This window comes from Bombina bombina, chromosome 7, assembly GCF_027579735.1.
Source record: "Bombina bombina isolate aBomBom1 chromosome 7, aBomBom1.pri, whole genome shotgun sequence".
In the NCBI taxonomy this organism is placed as follows: domain Eukaryota; kingdom Metazoa; phylum Chordata; class Amphibia; order Anura; family Bombinatoridae; genus Bombina; species Bombina bombina.
The window spans coordinates 555350110-555366736 of NC_069505.1; the positions used below are offsets into that span (position 1 = coordinate 555350110).

The 16627-nt window shown below is 43.3% G+C and overlaps 1 protein-coding gene across 1 annotated transcript in view; it reads right to left on the minus strand.

Annotated features, from left to right (window-relative positions):
* LOC128636564 (class I histocompatibility antigen, F10 alpha chain) overlaps window positions 1-16627 on the minus strand; it is a gene marked incomplete at its 5' end in the record, with an annotated part of 196160 nt that overhangs the window by 178642 nt on the left and 891 nt on the right.

Consider the following 16627-nt stretch of genomic DNA (forward strand, 5'->3'; position numbering starts at 1 on the left):
AGGAAATCATTTCCGACATTACTGGAGGTAAGGGTGATGCCCTTCCTCAGGACAAGACTGTTAAAATGAGGGCTAAACAAAATAATTTGCGTTCCTTTCTAAACTTTAAAGGTGGACCCTCTGCTTCCTTCTCCGCCACAAAGCAGGAGGGGAATTTTGCACAATCCAAGTCAGTCTGGAGACCTAACCAGACCTGGAATAAAGATAAACAGGCTAAGAAGCCCGCTGCTGCTACCAAGACAGCATGAAGGGGCAGCCCCCGATCCGGGACCGGATCTAGTAGGGGGCAGACTTTCTCTCTTCGCTCAGGCTTGGGCAAGGGACGTTCAGGATCCCTGGGCATTAGAAATAGTGGCCCAGGGGTATCGACTAGAATTCAAGGATTTTCTCCCAAGAGGGAGATTTCATCTTTCACGTTTGTCTGTAGACCAGACAAAAAACAAAATTTATGCTTACCTGATAAATGTATTTCTCTTGTGGTGTATCCAGTCCACGGATTCATCCATTACTTGTGGGATATTCTCCTTCCCAACAGGAAGCTGCAAGAGGATCACCCACAGCAGAGCTGTCTATATAGCTCCTCCCCTAACTGCCACCTCCAGTCATTCGACCGAAGACAAGCAAGAGAAAGGAGAAACTATAGGGTGCAGTGGTGACTGTAGTTTAAAAATTAAAAACACCTGCCTTAAAATGACAGGACGGGCCGTGGACTGGATACACCACAAGAGAAATAAATTTATCAGGTAAGCATAAATTTTGTTTTCTCTTGTAAGGTGTATCCAGTCCACGGATTCATCCATTACTTGTGGGATACCAATACCAAAGCTATAGGACACGGATGAAGGGAGGGACAAGGCAGGCGCTTAAACGGAAGGCACCACTGCATGTAAGACCTTTCTCCCAAAAACAGCCTCCGAAGAAGCAAATTTGCAGAATTTAGAAAAAGTATGAAGCGAAGACCAAGTCGCCGCCTTACAAATCTGTTCAACAGAAGCCTCATTTTTAAAAGCCCATGTGGAAGCCATCTCTCTAGTGGAATGAGCTGTAATCCTTTCAGGAGGCTGCTGGCCAGCAGTCTCATAAGCTAAGCGGATTATACTTCTTAACCAAAAAGAAAGAGAAGTTGCTGAAGCCCTTTGGCCTCTCCTCTGTCCAGAGTAGACAACAAACAATGCAGATGTTTGACGGAAATCCTTAGTAGCTTGGAGAAAAGATAATATCCTAGGAATCCTGACTTTACTCCATGAGTAACCCTTGGATTCACACCAATGAAGATATTTACACCATATCTTATGATAGATTTTCCTTGTGACAGGCTTTCGAGCCTGTATTAAGGTATCAATGACCGACTCGGAGAAACCCCGATTTGATAAAATCAAGCGTTCAATCTCCAAGCAGTCAGACGCAGAGAAATTAGATTTGGTTGGTTGAAAGGACCCTGAAGTAGAAGGTCCTGGCTCAGCGGCAGAGTCCATGGTGGAAGGGATGACATGTCCACCAGATCTGCATACCAAGTCCTGCGTGGCCACGCAGGTGCTATCAAAATCACCGAAGCTCTCTCCTGCTTGATCTTGGCAATCAGACGAGGGAGCAGAGGAAACAGTGGAAACACATAAGCCAGGTTGAAGGACCAAGGCGCTGCTAGAGCATCTATCAGTGCTGCCTTGGGATCCCTAGACCTGGATCCGTAACAAGGAAGCTTGGCGTTCTGACGAGACGCCATGAGATCCAGTTCTGGTTTGCCCCAAAGTTGAATCAACTGCGCAAACACCTCCGGATGGAGTTCCCACTCCCCCGGATGAAAAGTCTGTCGACTTAGAAAATCCGCCTCCCAGTTCTCTACTCCTGGGATATGGATAGCTGATAGATGGCAAGAGTGAACCTCTGCCCATAGAATTATTTTTGAAACCTCCAACATTGCTAGGGAACTCCTTGTTCCCCCTTGATGGTTGATGTAGGCTACAGTTGTGATATTGTCCGACTGAAATCTGATGAACCTGACCGCAGCAAGCTGAGGCCAAGCCTGAAGAGCATTGAATATCGCTCTTAGTTCCAGGATGTTTATCGGAAGAAGTGCCTCCTCCTGAGTCCACGAGCCCTGAGCCTTCAGGGAGTTCCAGACTGCACCCCAGCCCAAAAGGCTGGCATCTGTCGTTACTATTGTCCAATCTGGCCTGCGGAAGGTCATACCCTTGGACAGATGGACCCGAGATAGCCACCAGAGAATAGAATCCCTGGTCTCTTGATCCAGATTTAGTAGAGGGGACAAATCTGTGTAATCCCCATTCCACTGACTGAGCATGCAGAGTTGCAGCGGTCTGAGATGTAGGCAGGCAAACGGCACTATGTCCATTGCCGCTACCATTAAGCCGATTACTTCCATACACTGAGCCACTGAAGGGCGAGAAGTAGAATAAAGAACACAGCAGGAATTTAGAAGTTTTGACAACCTGGCCTCTGTCAGGTAAATCTTCATTTCTACAGAATCTATTAGCGTTCCTAGGAAGGAAACTCTTGTGAGAGGGGACAGAGAACTCTTTTCTTCGTTCACTTTCCACCCATGAGACCTCAGGAATGCCAGAACAATGTCTGTATGGGACCTGGCGATTTGAAAATTCGAAGCCTGTATCAGAATGTCGTCTAGGTAAGGGGCTACTGCTATACTCCGCGGCCTTAGGACCGCTAGGAGTGACCCCAGAACCTTCGTAAAGATTCTTGGTGCCGTAGCTAACCAAAAGGGAAGAGCCACAAACTGGTAATGCCTGTCTAAGAAGGCGAACCTGAGAAACCGATGATGATCTCTGTGTATCGGAATGTGAAGATAAGCATCCTTTAAGTCCACGGTAGTCATATATTGACCCTCCTGGATCATAGGTAGGATGGTTCGAATAGTCTCCATCTTGAAGGATGGGACCCTGAGAAATTTGTTTAGGATCTTGAGATCTAAGATTGGTCTGAAGGTTCCCTCTTTCTTGGGAACTACAAACAGATTTGAATAGAAGCCTTGCCCCTGTTCCTCCTTTGGAACTGGGTGGATCACTCCCATAACTAGGAGGTCTTGAACACAATGTAAGAATGCCTCTCTCTTTATCTGGTTTGCAGATAATTGTGAGAGATGAAATCTTCCTTTTGGGGAAGAAGCTTTGAAGTCCAGAAGATATCCCTGGGACACAATTTCCAACGCCCAGGGATCCTGGACATCTCTTGCCCAAGCCTGGGCGAAGAGAGAAAGTCTGCCCCCTACTAGATCCGTTACCGGATCGGGGGCTGATCTTTCATGCTGTCTTAGAGGCAGCAGCAGGTTTTTTGGCCTGCTTTCCTTTGTTCCAAGCCTGGTTAGGTCTCCACACCGGCTTGGACTGGGCAAAATTTCCCTCTTGTTTTGTATTAGAGGAAGTTGAAGCTGCGCCACTCTTGAAGTTTCGAAAGGCACAAAAATTTGTCTGTTTGGTCCTTAATTTGTTGGACCTATCCTGAGGAAGGGCGTGACCTTTTCCTCAAGTAATATCAGAAATGATCTCCTTCAGTCCAGGCCCGAATAGGGTCTGCCCCTTGAAGGGAATGTTGAGAAGCTTAGACTTTGAAGTAACGTCAGCTGACCAGGATTTAAGCCATAGCGCCCTACGCGCCTGAATAGCAAAACCTGAGTTCTTAGCCGTTAGTTTGGTTAAATGAACAACGGCGTCAGAAACAAATGAATTGGCTAGCTTAAAAACTTTAAGCTTGTCAAGGATATCATCCAATGGGGTTTCTACCTGTAGAGCCTCTTCTAGAGACTCAAACCAGAAGGCCGCAGCAGCAGTGACAGGGGCAATGCATGCAAGGGGCTGGAGAATAAAACCTTGTTGAATAAAAATTTTCTTAAGGTAACCCTCTAATTTTTTGTCCATTGGATCTAGAAAAGCACAACTGTCCTCGACAGGGATAGTTGTACGCTTCGCTAGGGTAGAGACTGCTCCCTCCACCTTAGGGACCGTTTGCCACAAGTCCTGTGTAGCGGCATCTATGGGAAACATCTTTTTAAAAACAGGAGGGGGAGAGAACGGTACACCTGATCTATCCCATTCCTTAGTAATAATTTCTGAAAACCTCTTAGGTATTGGAAAAACATTAGTGTAAACAGGCACTGCATAGTATTTATCCAATCTACACAATTTCTCTGGGACTATAATGGCGTCACAGTCATCCAGAGTTGCTAAAACCTCCCTGAGCAATACGCGGAGGTGTTCAAGCTTAAATTTAAATGTAGACATATCAGAATCAGGTTGAAGTGTCTTCCCTGAGTCAGAAAATTCACCCACAGATAGAAGCTCTCCTGCCTCGGCTTCTGCACATTGTGAGGGTATATCAGACATAGCTACTAAAGCGTCAGAGAGCTCTGTATTTTTCCTAGCCCCAGAGCTGTCTCGCTTTCCTTGCAACCCTGGCAGTTTGGACAATACCTCTCTAAGGGTATGATTCATAACTGCCGCCATGTCTTGTAAAGTATACGCAATGGGCGCGCTAGATGTACTTGGCGCCCCTTGAGCGGGAGTTATAGGTTCTGACACGTGGGGAGAGTTAGTCGGCATAACTTCCCCCTTGTCAGTTTCCTCTGGTGATAAATCTTTTAAAGCCAGAATATGGTCTTTATAACTTATAGTAAGATCAGTGCATTTGGTACACATTCTAAGAGGGGGTTCCACAATGGCTTCTAAACATAATGAACAAGGAGTTTCCTCTATGTCAGACATGTTTAACAGACTAGTAATGAGACCAGCAAGCTTTGAAAACACTTTAATTAATGTGAAAAAGCATAATATAAAAAACGGTACTGTGCCTTTAAGGGAAAAAAACAAACACAAAAACTGCAAAACAGTGAAAAAAGCAGTTAACTCTACGAAATTTTTACAGTGAATATAATACACTAAAATAGCATTGCACCCACTTGCAAATGGATGATTAACCCCTCAGGCTCAAAAACAAAGCAAAAAAACGGTAAAACCATTATAACAGTCACAAGCAAACTGCCACAGCTCTACTGTGGCTCCTACCTTCCCATAAAACGACTTTTGTTGGCACAAAAAACCCTTTACAGAGGTCCAATATGACAGGGGACTCCTTCAGGGAAGCTGGATGTCTCAGAATTTAAAAACTACTGCGCAATTAGAGCGCAAAAATAGGCCCCTCCCACCATGCACTCAAAGTCAGAGGGCCTTAAAAAACTATTCCTAGGAGTAAAATAACAGCCATGTGGAAAACTAGGCCCCAAATAAAGATTTATCACCCTTAGTAAAAAACGTTCTTTATAAATCCTGTAAACGTTTAACATACTAAGCCATAAGAGCAAGTAACATGAATATTACCCTTTACTGCAAGCATGATGCCAGTCGTTTGTTAAATCACTGCAATCAGGCTTACCTTAAATATATCAGGCACTGTCAGCATTTTCTAGACTTCTTATCATCTCTCTAGAAAAAAATATACTGAACATACCTCAGGGCAGTTAATTCTGCAGGCCGTTCCCCCAGCTGAAGTTATCCCATACTCTTCAGTTATGTGTGAGAACAGCAGTGGATCTTAGTTACAACCTGCTAAGATCATCAAAAACCTCAGGCAAAACTCTTCTTCTAATTTCTGCCTGAGGTAAAAACAGTACGACGCCGGTACCATTTAAAAATAACAAACTTTTGATTGAAGATAAACTACACTAAGTCACCACAAATCTCTAGCTACTTCCCTTGTCGAGAGCTGCAAGAGAATGACTGGAGGTGGCAGTTAGGGGAGGAGCTATATAGACAGCTCTGCTGTGGGTGATCCTATTGCAGCTTCCTGTTGGGAAGGAGAATATCCCACAAGTAATGGATGAATCCGTGGACTGGATACACCTTACAAGAGAAAGAGAGGCGTTCTTACGCTGTGTAGGAGACCTCTATACCATGGGTGTAATCTGTCCAGTTCCAAAACTAGTACAGGGGCAGGGGTTTTACTCAAATCTGTTCGTGGTTCCCAAAAAAGAGGGAACCTTCAGACCGATTTTAGACCTCAAATGTCTAAACAAATTTCTCAGAGTCCCATCGTTCAAGATGGAGACAATACGAACAATTTTACCGATGATCCAGGAGGGTCAATATATGACCACCGTGGATTTGAAGGACGCGTATCTTCACATTCCTATCCACAAAGATCATCACCAATTTCTCAGATTTGCCTTCCTGGACAAACACTTCCAGTTTGTGGCCCTCCCTTTCGGGTTGGCCACAGCTCCCAGAATCTTCACAAAGGTGCTAGGGTCCCTTCTGGCGGTTCTAAGGCTGCGGGGCATAGCAGTGGCACCCTATCTGGACGATATTTTGATTTAGGTGTCAACTTACCATCTAGCCAAATCTCACACGGACATCGTGTTGGCTTTTCTAAGAACTCACGGTTGGAAGGTGAATATAGAAAAGAGTTCACTAGTTCCACTGACAAGAGTTCCTTTCCTGGGAACTCTGATAGACTCGGTAGACATGAAAATATTTCTGACGGAGGTCAGAAAGTTAAAGATTCTAAATACTTGCCGAGCACTTCAGTCCATTCCTCGGCCATCAGTGGCTCAGTGTATGGAGGTAATTGGATTAATGGTAGCGGCAATGGACATCGTTCCGTTTGCACGCTTTCATCTCAGGCCACTGCAGCTGTGCATGCTCAGACAGTGGAATGGGGATTATGCCAATTTATCTCCTCAGATAAATCTGGATCAAGAAACCAGAGACTCTCTTCTTTGGTGGTTGTCACAGGATCATCTGTCCCAGGGTCTGTGCTTCCGCAGACCAGTATGGATTATAGTGACGACGGATGCCAGCCTCTTGGGCTGGGGTGCAGTCTGGAATTCCCTGAAGGCTCAGGGTGTTTGGACTCCGGAAGAGTCTCTTCTTCCAATCAATATTCTGGAATTGGGGGCAATATTCAATGCACTTCAGGCGTGGCCTCAGTTGGCCTTGACCAAGTTCATACAATTCCAGTCAGACAATATCACGACTGTAGCATATATCAATCATCAAGGGGGAACAAGGAGTTCTCTAGCGATGATAGAGGTTTCCAAAATAATTTGATGGGCAGAGACTAACTCTTGCCATCTATCAGCAATCTATATCCCAGGAGTAGAGAACTGGGAAGCGGATTTTCTAAGTCGTCAGACTTTTCATCCAGGGGAGTGGGAGCTCCATCTGGAGGTGTTTGCGACATTGATCCGTCAATGGGGCACACCGGCATTGGATCTGATGGCATCTCGTCAGAATGCCAAACTTCCTTGTTACGGGTCCAGATCAAGGGATCCCCAAGCCATACTGATAGATGCTCTAGCAGTACCTTGGTCATTCAACCTGGCTTATGTGTTTCCTCCATTTCCTCTCCTACCTCGTCTGATTGCAAGAATCAAGCAGGAGAGGGCTTCAGTAATCCTGATAGCACCTGTGTGGCCACGCAGGACTTGGTATGCAGATCTAGTGGACATGTCATCTCTGCCACCGTGGAAACTGCCTCTGAGAAAGGATTTCCGTCAAACATCTTCCCTATTCGTTGTTTATTCTGGGAAGCGTAGGCGTCAAAAAGCTACGGCTACCTCTCTTTCTTTTTGGCTGAAAAGCATCATCCGTTTGGCATACAAGACTGCTGGACAGCTGCCTCCTGAAAAGATTACGGCTCATTCTACTAGAGCGGTGGCTTCCACATGGGCTTTTAAAAACTATGCTTCTGTTGAACAGATTTGTAAGGCTGCGACTTGGTCCTCCCTTCATACTTTTTCCAAATTTTACAAATTTGATACTTTTGCTTCTTCTGAGGTTATTTTTGGGAGAAAAGTTCTTCAAGCAGTGGTGCCTTCCGTTTAGGTATCTGTCTTGTCCCTCCCATTCATCCGTGTCCTGTTGCTTTGGTATTGTATCCCACAAGTAAGGATGAATCCGTGGACTCGTCGTATCTAGTAGAAGAAAAGGAAATTTATGCTTACCTGATAAATTGATTTCTAATACGATATGACGAGTCCACGGCCCTCCCTGTCATATTAGACAGATTATATTTTTGTTTTCAAAACTTCAGTCACCTCTGCACCTTTTAGCTTTTCTTTTCTCTTCCTATACCTTCGGTCGAATGACTGGGGGTGGAGAGAAGGGAGGAGCTATATATACAGCTCTGCTGTGGTGCTCTTTGCCACTTCCTGTTAGCAGGAGGATAATATCCCACAAGTAAGGATGAATCCGTGGACTCGTCGTATCGTAGAAGAAATCAATTTATCAGGTAAGCATAAATTTCCTTTTTCATTTCATGTTGTTATTTTTTAAACAAAGCCTGGGGGAAAAGAAAACGGGATACATTACATGTAGATCAGAAAATAACTAGACTGTAATAGCCTATTGCAATATAATAGTGCTCACCCATCACATAGTTAAATGCTATGAGTTCATCTAAATAGAATCTGAATAAATATTGGCTGCAGAGGGATTGCAAGAAATGGGGCACTTTGTAGGAATAGGTGATTCCCACTGTCTTTAATACAAGAACATACTGAGTTTGTTAACAAAATCCATATACTCTTTTACAGTGTTTCTCAATTTCAGTCCTCAGGACACACTAACAGGCTGGATTTTCAGGATTACCTTGGGGGGAGGACAGGATAATAACCATGGTTACTGATCTGTTCTAGTTTTGATATCATGAAAAACAGAATTTATGTTTACCTGATAAATTTCTTTCTCCTACGGTGTATCCGGTCCACGGCTTCATCCTTACTTGTGGGATATTCTCTTCCCCTACAGGAAGTGGCAAAGAGAGCACACAGCAGAGCTGTCCATATAGCTCCCCTCAGGCTCCGCCCCCCCCGTCATTCGACCGACGGTTAGGAGAAAAAGGAGAACCATAAGGTGCAGTGGTGACTGTAGTTTACAAAAAATAAATTTAAACCTGACCAAAATTCCAGGGCGGGCCGTGGACCGGATACACCGTAGGAGAAAGAAATTTATCAGGAAAACATAAATTCTGTTTTCTCCTACATTGGTGTATCCGGTCCACGGCTTCATCCTTACTTGTGGGAACCAATACCAAAGCTTTAGGACACGGATGAAGGGAGGGAACAAGTCAGGTAACCTAAACGGAAGGCACCACTGCTTGCAAAACCTTTCTCCCAAAAATAGCCTCCGAAGAAGCAAAAGTAATGAATTTGTAAAATTTGGCAAACGTATGCAGTGAAGACCAAGTCGCTGCCTTACAAATCTGTTCAACAGAAGCCTTATTCTTGGAAGCCCATGTGGAAGCCACAGCTCTAGTAGAGTGAGCTGTAATTCGTTCAGGAGGCTGCCTTCCAGCAGTCTCATAAGCCAACCGGATGATGCTTTTCAGCCAGAAAGACAGAGAGGTCGCAGTCGCCTTTTGACTTCTCCTCTTGCCAGAATAGACGACAAACAAGGACGATGTTTGTCTGAAGTCGTTAGTTGCTTTTAGATAAAACTTTAAAGCACGAACCCCATCAAGATGGTGTAACAGACGTTCCTTGTTAGAAACTGGATTAGGACACAGAGAAGGAACAACTATTTCCTGGTTGATATTCTTATTGGAAACCACTTTTGGAAGAAAACCAGGTTTGGTACGTAAAACGACCTTATCTGTATGAAACACCAGATAGGGTGAATTACACTGCAAAGCAGACAATTCAGAAACTCTTCTCGCAGAAGAAATAGCTACAAAAAAACAAAACTTTCCAAGATAGTAACTTAATATCTATGGAATGTAGAGGTTCAAACGGAACCCCTTGAAGAACTGAAAGAACTAAATTTAGACTCCATGGAGGAGCCACAGGTCTGTAGACAGGCTTGATTCTGACTAAAGCCTGTACAAACCCTGAATATCTGGCATGGCTGCCAGACGCTTGTGTAACCAAACAGACAGAGCAGATATCTGTCCCTTAAAAGAACTAGCTGACAGACCTTTCTCCAATCCTTCTTGGAGAAAAGATAGTATCCTTGGAATCCTAATCTTACTCCATGAGTAACCCTTGGATTCGCACCAGCAAAGATATTTCCGCCATATCTTATGGTAAATTTTCCTGGTGACATATTCACCAGGTCTGCATACCAAGTCCTGCGTGGCCACGCAGGAGCTATTAGAATTACCGAAGCCTTCTCCTGCTTGATCCTGGCTACTAGCCGGGGGAGAAGGGAAAACGGTGGAAAGACATAAGCTAGATTGAACGACCAAGGCGCTACTAAGGTATCTACCAATGTCGCCTTGGGATCCCTGGACCTGGACCCGTAACGTGTAGCTTTGAAGTTATGACGTGACGCCATCAGATCCAGATCTGTAATGCCCCATAGCTGGGTCAGCTGAGCAAAAAACCTCCGGGTGGAGTTCCCACTCCCCCGGATGGAAAGTCTGAAGACTCAGATAATCCGCTTCCCAGTTGTCCACTCCTGGGATGTGAATTGCTGATAGATGGCAGGAGTGATCCTCTGCCCATTTGATGATCTTGGATACCTCCCTCATCGCCAGGGAACTCCTTGTTCCCCCCTGATGATTGATGTACGCAACAGTCGTCAAGTTGTCCGACTGAAAACTGATGAATTTGGCCTCCGCTAGTTGAGGCCATGCCTGGAGCGCATTGAATATCGCTCTCAATTCCAAAATGTTTATCGGGAGAAGAAATTCTTCCCGAGACCATAGACCCTGAACCTTCAGGGACTTCCAGACCGCACCCCAGCCTAAGAGGCTGGCGTCGGTCGTGACAATGATCCACTTCGGTCTTCGGAAACTCATTCCCTGAGACAGGTGATCCTGAGACAACCACCAGAGGAGTGAGTCTCTGGTTTGCTGGTCCATCTGAATCTGGGGAGAAAAATCTGCATAATCCCCATTTCATTGTTTGAGCATGCACAGTTGCAATGGTCTTAAATGAATTCGAGCAAAAGGAACCACGTCCATTGCCGCAACCATTAGTCCTGTTACCTCCATGCACTGAGCTATGGAGGGTTGAGGAATGGATTGAAGAACTCGACAAGTGTTCAAAAGTTTTAGTTTCCTGACCTCTGTCAGAAAGATTTTCATTTCTACCGAGTCTATTGTTCCCAGGAAGGGAACCCTTGTGAACGGGGACAGAGAACTTTTTTCTATGTTCACCTTCCACCCGTGAGACCTTAGAAAGGCTAGAACAATGTCCGTATGAGCCCTTGCTTTGTGAAAAGACGACGCCTGTATTAAATGTCGTCTAGTTAAGGTGCTACTGCAATGCCCCATGGCCTTAGCACCGCTAGAAGGGACCCTAGCACCTTTGTGAAAATTCTCGGAGCAGTGGCCAATCCGAAGGGAAGAGCCATGAACTGGTAATCCGAATGGTTTCCATTTGGAATGATGGAACTCTGAGTAATTGGTCTAGGATCCTTAAATCCAGAATTGGCCTGAAAGTTCCTTCCTTTTTGGGAACTTCAAACAGGTTTGAGTAAAATCCCAGTCCTTGTCCTGCTGTTGGAACTGGGTTTATCACTCCCATTTTTAAAAGGTACTCTACGCAATGTAAGAATGCCTGTCTCTCTATCTGGTCTAAAGATAAGCGAGACAAGTGGAACCTTCCCCTTGGATGAAGGTCCTTGAATTCTAGAAGATACCCCTGAGAGACAATTTCTAGTGCCCAGGGGTCCGGAACATCTCTTGCCCAGGCCTGAGCAAAGAGAGAAAATCTGCCCCCTACTAGATCCGGTCCCGGATCGGGGGCTACCCCTTCATGCTGTCTTGGTAGCAGCAGCAGGTTTTTCGGCCTGTTTACCCTTGTTCCAGCCTTGCAATGGTTTCCATGCTGGTTTGGGCTGGCGTGCGTTACCCTCTTGCCTAGTGGCTGTAGAGGTAGAAGCCGGTCCGTTCCTGAAATTGCGAAAGGAACGAAAATTAGACTTATTTTTAACTTTGAAAGGTCTATCCTGTGGAAGGACATGGCCCTTTCCCCCAGTGATATCTGAAATAATTTCTTTCAACTCTGGCCCGAATAGGGTCTTACCTTGAAAGGAATATTAAACAATTTTGTTTTGGACGACACATCCGCCGACCACGATTTTAGTCAAAGCGCTCTACGCGCCACTATTGCGAAACCAGAATTTTTCGCCGCTAATTTAGCTAACTGAAAAGCGGCATCTGTAATGAAAGAATTAGCCAACTTCAGGGCGTGAATTCTATCCATGACTTCATCCTAAGAAGTCTCCTTCTGGAGCGAGTTTTCTAATTCCTCAAACCAAAAAGCAGCTGCAGTGGTTACAGGAATAATGCAAGAAATTGGTTGAAGAAGAAAACCTTGTTGAACAAAAATTTTCTTAAATAAACCTTCTAATTTTTTATCCATAGGATCTTTGAAAGCGCCACTGTCTTCTATTGGTATAGTTGTGCGCTTAGCTAGCTTTGAAACTGCCCCCTCTACCTTAGGGACCGTCTGCCACGCGTCCCTTCTGGGGTCAACAATGGGGAACATTTTCTTAAATATAGGAGGGGGAACAAAAGGTACACCTGGTTTCTCCCACTCCTTATTCACTATATACGCCACCCTCTTAGGTATCGGAAACGCATCAGTGTGTACTGGGACCTCTAAGAATTTATCCATTTTACACAATTTTTCTGGGACCACCAAAGGGTCACAATCATCAAGAGTAGCCAGGACCTCCTTAAGTAGAGCGCGGAGGTGTTCTAGCTTAAATTTAAATGCTATGGTATCAGGCTCTGCCTGCTGAGAAACTTTTCCTGTGTCAGAAATTTCTCCCTCAGACAAGCCCTCCCTCACCGCCAAGTCAGATTGATGTGAGGGCACTACAGATAAATTATCCTCTGCGTCTACTTGCTCATTTTCTGTATTTAAAACTGAGCAATCACGCTTCCTAGGAAAGCTGGCAGTTTGGATAAAAATGCTGCGATAGAATTATCCATTACTGCTGCTAACTGTTGCATAGTAATCGCAATTGGTGCGCTAGATGTACTGGGCATCGCCTGCGCGGGCATAGCTGGTGTTGACACAGAAGGAGAGGAAAGCAAGCTATTTTCACTACCTTCAGCTAAAGAATCATCTTGGGCTATATTTTTAAGTGTGATTGTACTGTCCTTAAGCTGTTTGGACGCTATGGCACACTTCACACATAAATTTAATGGGGGAACCACCTTGGCCTTTGGACATACAGAACATAGGCTATCTGAAGACTCAGACATGTTTAACAGACTTAAACAGAACTATAATGCAATAAAAATTATTTTTGACAAAAACGTTACTGTCTCTTTAAATAATTAAAAAGCACACTTTTTTACTGAAATATCAAAAAACCATGAAATAAACATCCGATTTTAATGAAATTTTCACCACAGAGTCTTAATGCTTTGAAAAGATTGCACACAAATTTTCAGATCAATTAACCCCTTAATGCCCAAACCGGAGTTAATAACAGTTATTAACCAGTTAACACACTACAGTACTAGCCACAGATTTCACTGTAGCCTTTTACCTTCATTAGGGATTATTTTAGCAGGAAATAAGCCTCCCTGGAGTCTTTTATGATGCCTCTTGACTCCCCACATGAAGCTGCATGGATTGCCTAGGCAAAAACAACTGCACAATTTAGGCCTAAAGATTAGGCCTCCTCCCTCTTCATTCTAGAGTGGAGGGGCCTTTCTGACTAGATTTAGGTGTCCAAATAAGTGCCAGGCCGAAATTAAACCCCAAAAGTGTTTTAAAGTCTGAAAAAACACCTTATTTATAGTGAAAAACATGCTAAAAAGCAATCGATTTTAAAGCCCACAATAGTGTCAACCAGCATAGAGCCCTAAATATAAGCCATCATTTTATACAGAGTTTATTAGAAAAGAAAAAAAAAATGGCTTAGCAATCCCAGAGGGAATTTCTGACAGTCTTCTAGCATTACATGGTCTTGTTAGAAACATGACTGATCATACCTGAAGCAGATAAGCCTGCAAACTGTTCCCCCCAACTGATGTTCTCTGGTTAACAGTCCTGCGTGGGAACAGCAATGGATTTTAGTTACTGGTGCTAAAATCATACTCCTCTCAACAGAAATCTTCATCACTTTCTGCTGTAGAGTAAATAGTACAAACCGGCACTATTTTAAAATAACAAACTCTTGATAGAAGAAATAAAAAACTACAACTAACACCACATACTCTTTACCACCCCCGTGGAGATGCTACTTGTTCAGAGCGGCAAAGAGAATGACTGGGGGGGCGGAGCCTGAGGGGAGCTATATGGACAGCTCTGCTGTGTGCTCTCTTTGCCACTTCCTGTAGGGGAAGAGAATATCCCACAAGTAAGGATGAAGCCGTGGACCGGATACACCAATGTAGGAGAAATATGGCTTGTTAGTGTGCCCTGCGGAATGGAATTAAGAAGCACTGTTCTATAATATAAACAGGGCAAAAAATAAAACTGGCAACTGAGCTGTCTTTGTCTCTGAATATAATGATAATAGTCATCAAATCGCTAAGATAATTAGGGGTATATTAAGGGATTGTAACCCTGATGTTAAGGAGTTTCAGTGCCCACCTATGCCAGCCTATAAGCAAGCAGGTAATTTATGGGATCATCTCATTAGAGCTGACATTGGATCAGGTGATAAAGGACAACAAACATTATTAGCTTTACCTAAACGTGTCTGTTATACATGTTTGTGTTGTTGCCATGGTAACAATATGATTAAAGATCCACATTTCTATTACCCAAAAATAGGTAAAAATTTTAAAGGGCCACTGTAAGTAAATATTTTCTATGCCTGTTACTAACTAACTACCCCAAATACGCTTTTTATCAATAGCATTTCATTAACATATCTCTACCGTATATCAGAAATCTTGTCTGCAAATGTAATTGTTTTCCAAACCCACTCCGTGGGTATCCTTTGCTCTGTACCAATACGTTTGCAATACCTAGGTTTCAAAATGGCGCTTTAAACACAAAGTTATTGGTTTAAGTATTTTGAACATGCAGTGCTGAAAATAGTGGGCATGATAACGTGACATCATCGGCGAATAAAAGATATAACTTTTAGAACGTTATGAAACTTCGTTTTGGAGAAAATATAGGTCAGTAGGTTTTAATTAATGTTTATTAACTTTAATATGTGAGTTGTTTAGCTTAAAAATTATAACAGAAAGTAATCCTTTAACATTTGTATGTTTTAGCTGTAATACTGACTTTGTGGCAATCTTATTAAATGCCCATGTGGTATAATTTATATAGAGAAGTCAACCTGTAGAATATGGGACAGAATCAATGAACACAAGTCTAATATAAAAGACAGAGATCTTTCAGCCCTGGTTTGTAATCAGTTCACAAAGGTGCATCCTAGGGGTTGTCACCTCGGCCATGTGTTTTCCTGGACACTTATGAGTTACACGAGCTGCAAGATGTGCAGAGGGGAACAAGAATTGCACCCCTGGATAGCACACAAATAGGGATCCTGGCCAGCACTATTCATGTTTCTCCCTGCAGCCTGTGTAACTCATAAGTGTCTAGGAAAACCTGACCGAGGTGCAACCTTAGTGCAGCCACAATGTGTTACAGTTAAAATGGAAAATCACAAAGCAAACACATGGTCCCCTTTCCTTAGATAAGCACTGAGTGCAATTTATTTATGTAAAACACTTAACCAACGTGTAACTCTGTATTCACTAATCTTTAGAGAGCTCACTATGTAATTTTAATGGTTATGAACAATGAAATAGACCACCCCACTCTCCTTAGATGAGCACTACATGTAATGAGATGCATTTGTTTATGTAAAAACCTTAACTAAAGTGCGATTATTTATTCACTAAGATTAAGAGAGCTCACTATGATTTCAGTAAATAAGGTAATAGACGGGTCACATTCTCTTAGATGAGCACTGATTGTAATAAGGTGCAGTCATTTAAGTACAAATCTTAACTGATGTGCAAGTTTTTATTCACTAAGACAAAGAGAGTCAATTCAGTGTTTCCTTATATCTTTGTTGTAATTTTATTTCTAAACACTAGATGGCACTAATACACCTAATTATATATTAGGACAATAATATACCTAATATGTTCTGTAAAGAGGAAGTTACAGGCCATACAGTCTATCAATTAGTGATTTGTATGTTAGTAACCATGGTTACTGATCAGCTGATTATGTCACCTGTACTGTAGTTAAGATGTCATGTAAGGAACAAAACATTGTTTGTCTTTGTGGTTCTGGATCTGAAATAAACATAAGTAATTTATTAGAAGTTCTGCTGGTCTCTATTATCTATAAGTTACAGGTAATGGCCAAGAGATGATAAAACAATGTCTCACCAAGGCCCCAGCAGTGTGTGTTCTAACCTCAGCCTCCCCTAGCTGGTTTTATTAACCCTTACTAATTACACACACAACAAGGGGTTAACTGTGAGTCAGTAACATATAAACACATTATTAGTACAGATCAGTAGGTAAGGGGTTAACTGTCAGTAACATAAAACACCTCATGCAGATCTGAGGCTGAACATTTCCTGTGCGACAAGAGCTGTGTCATGTGACTTTTGTTTGGCATCTGATTGGTTCACCTCAGCATCCTGTCAGGCTCTCCTGAGGATCTCTGGGACTTGTAGTTATTCTGGGTCTAATAACTTTATCTTTATAACAAAAC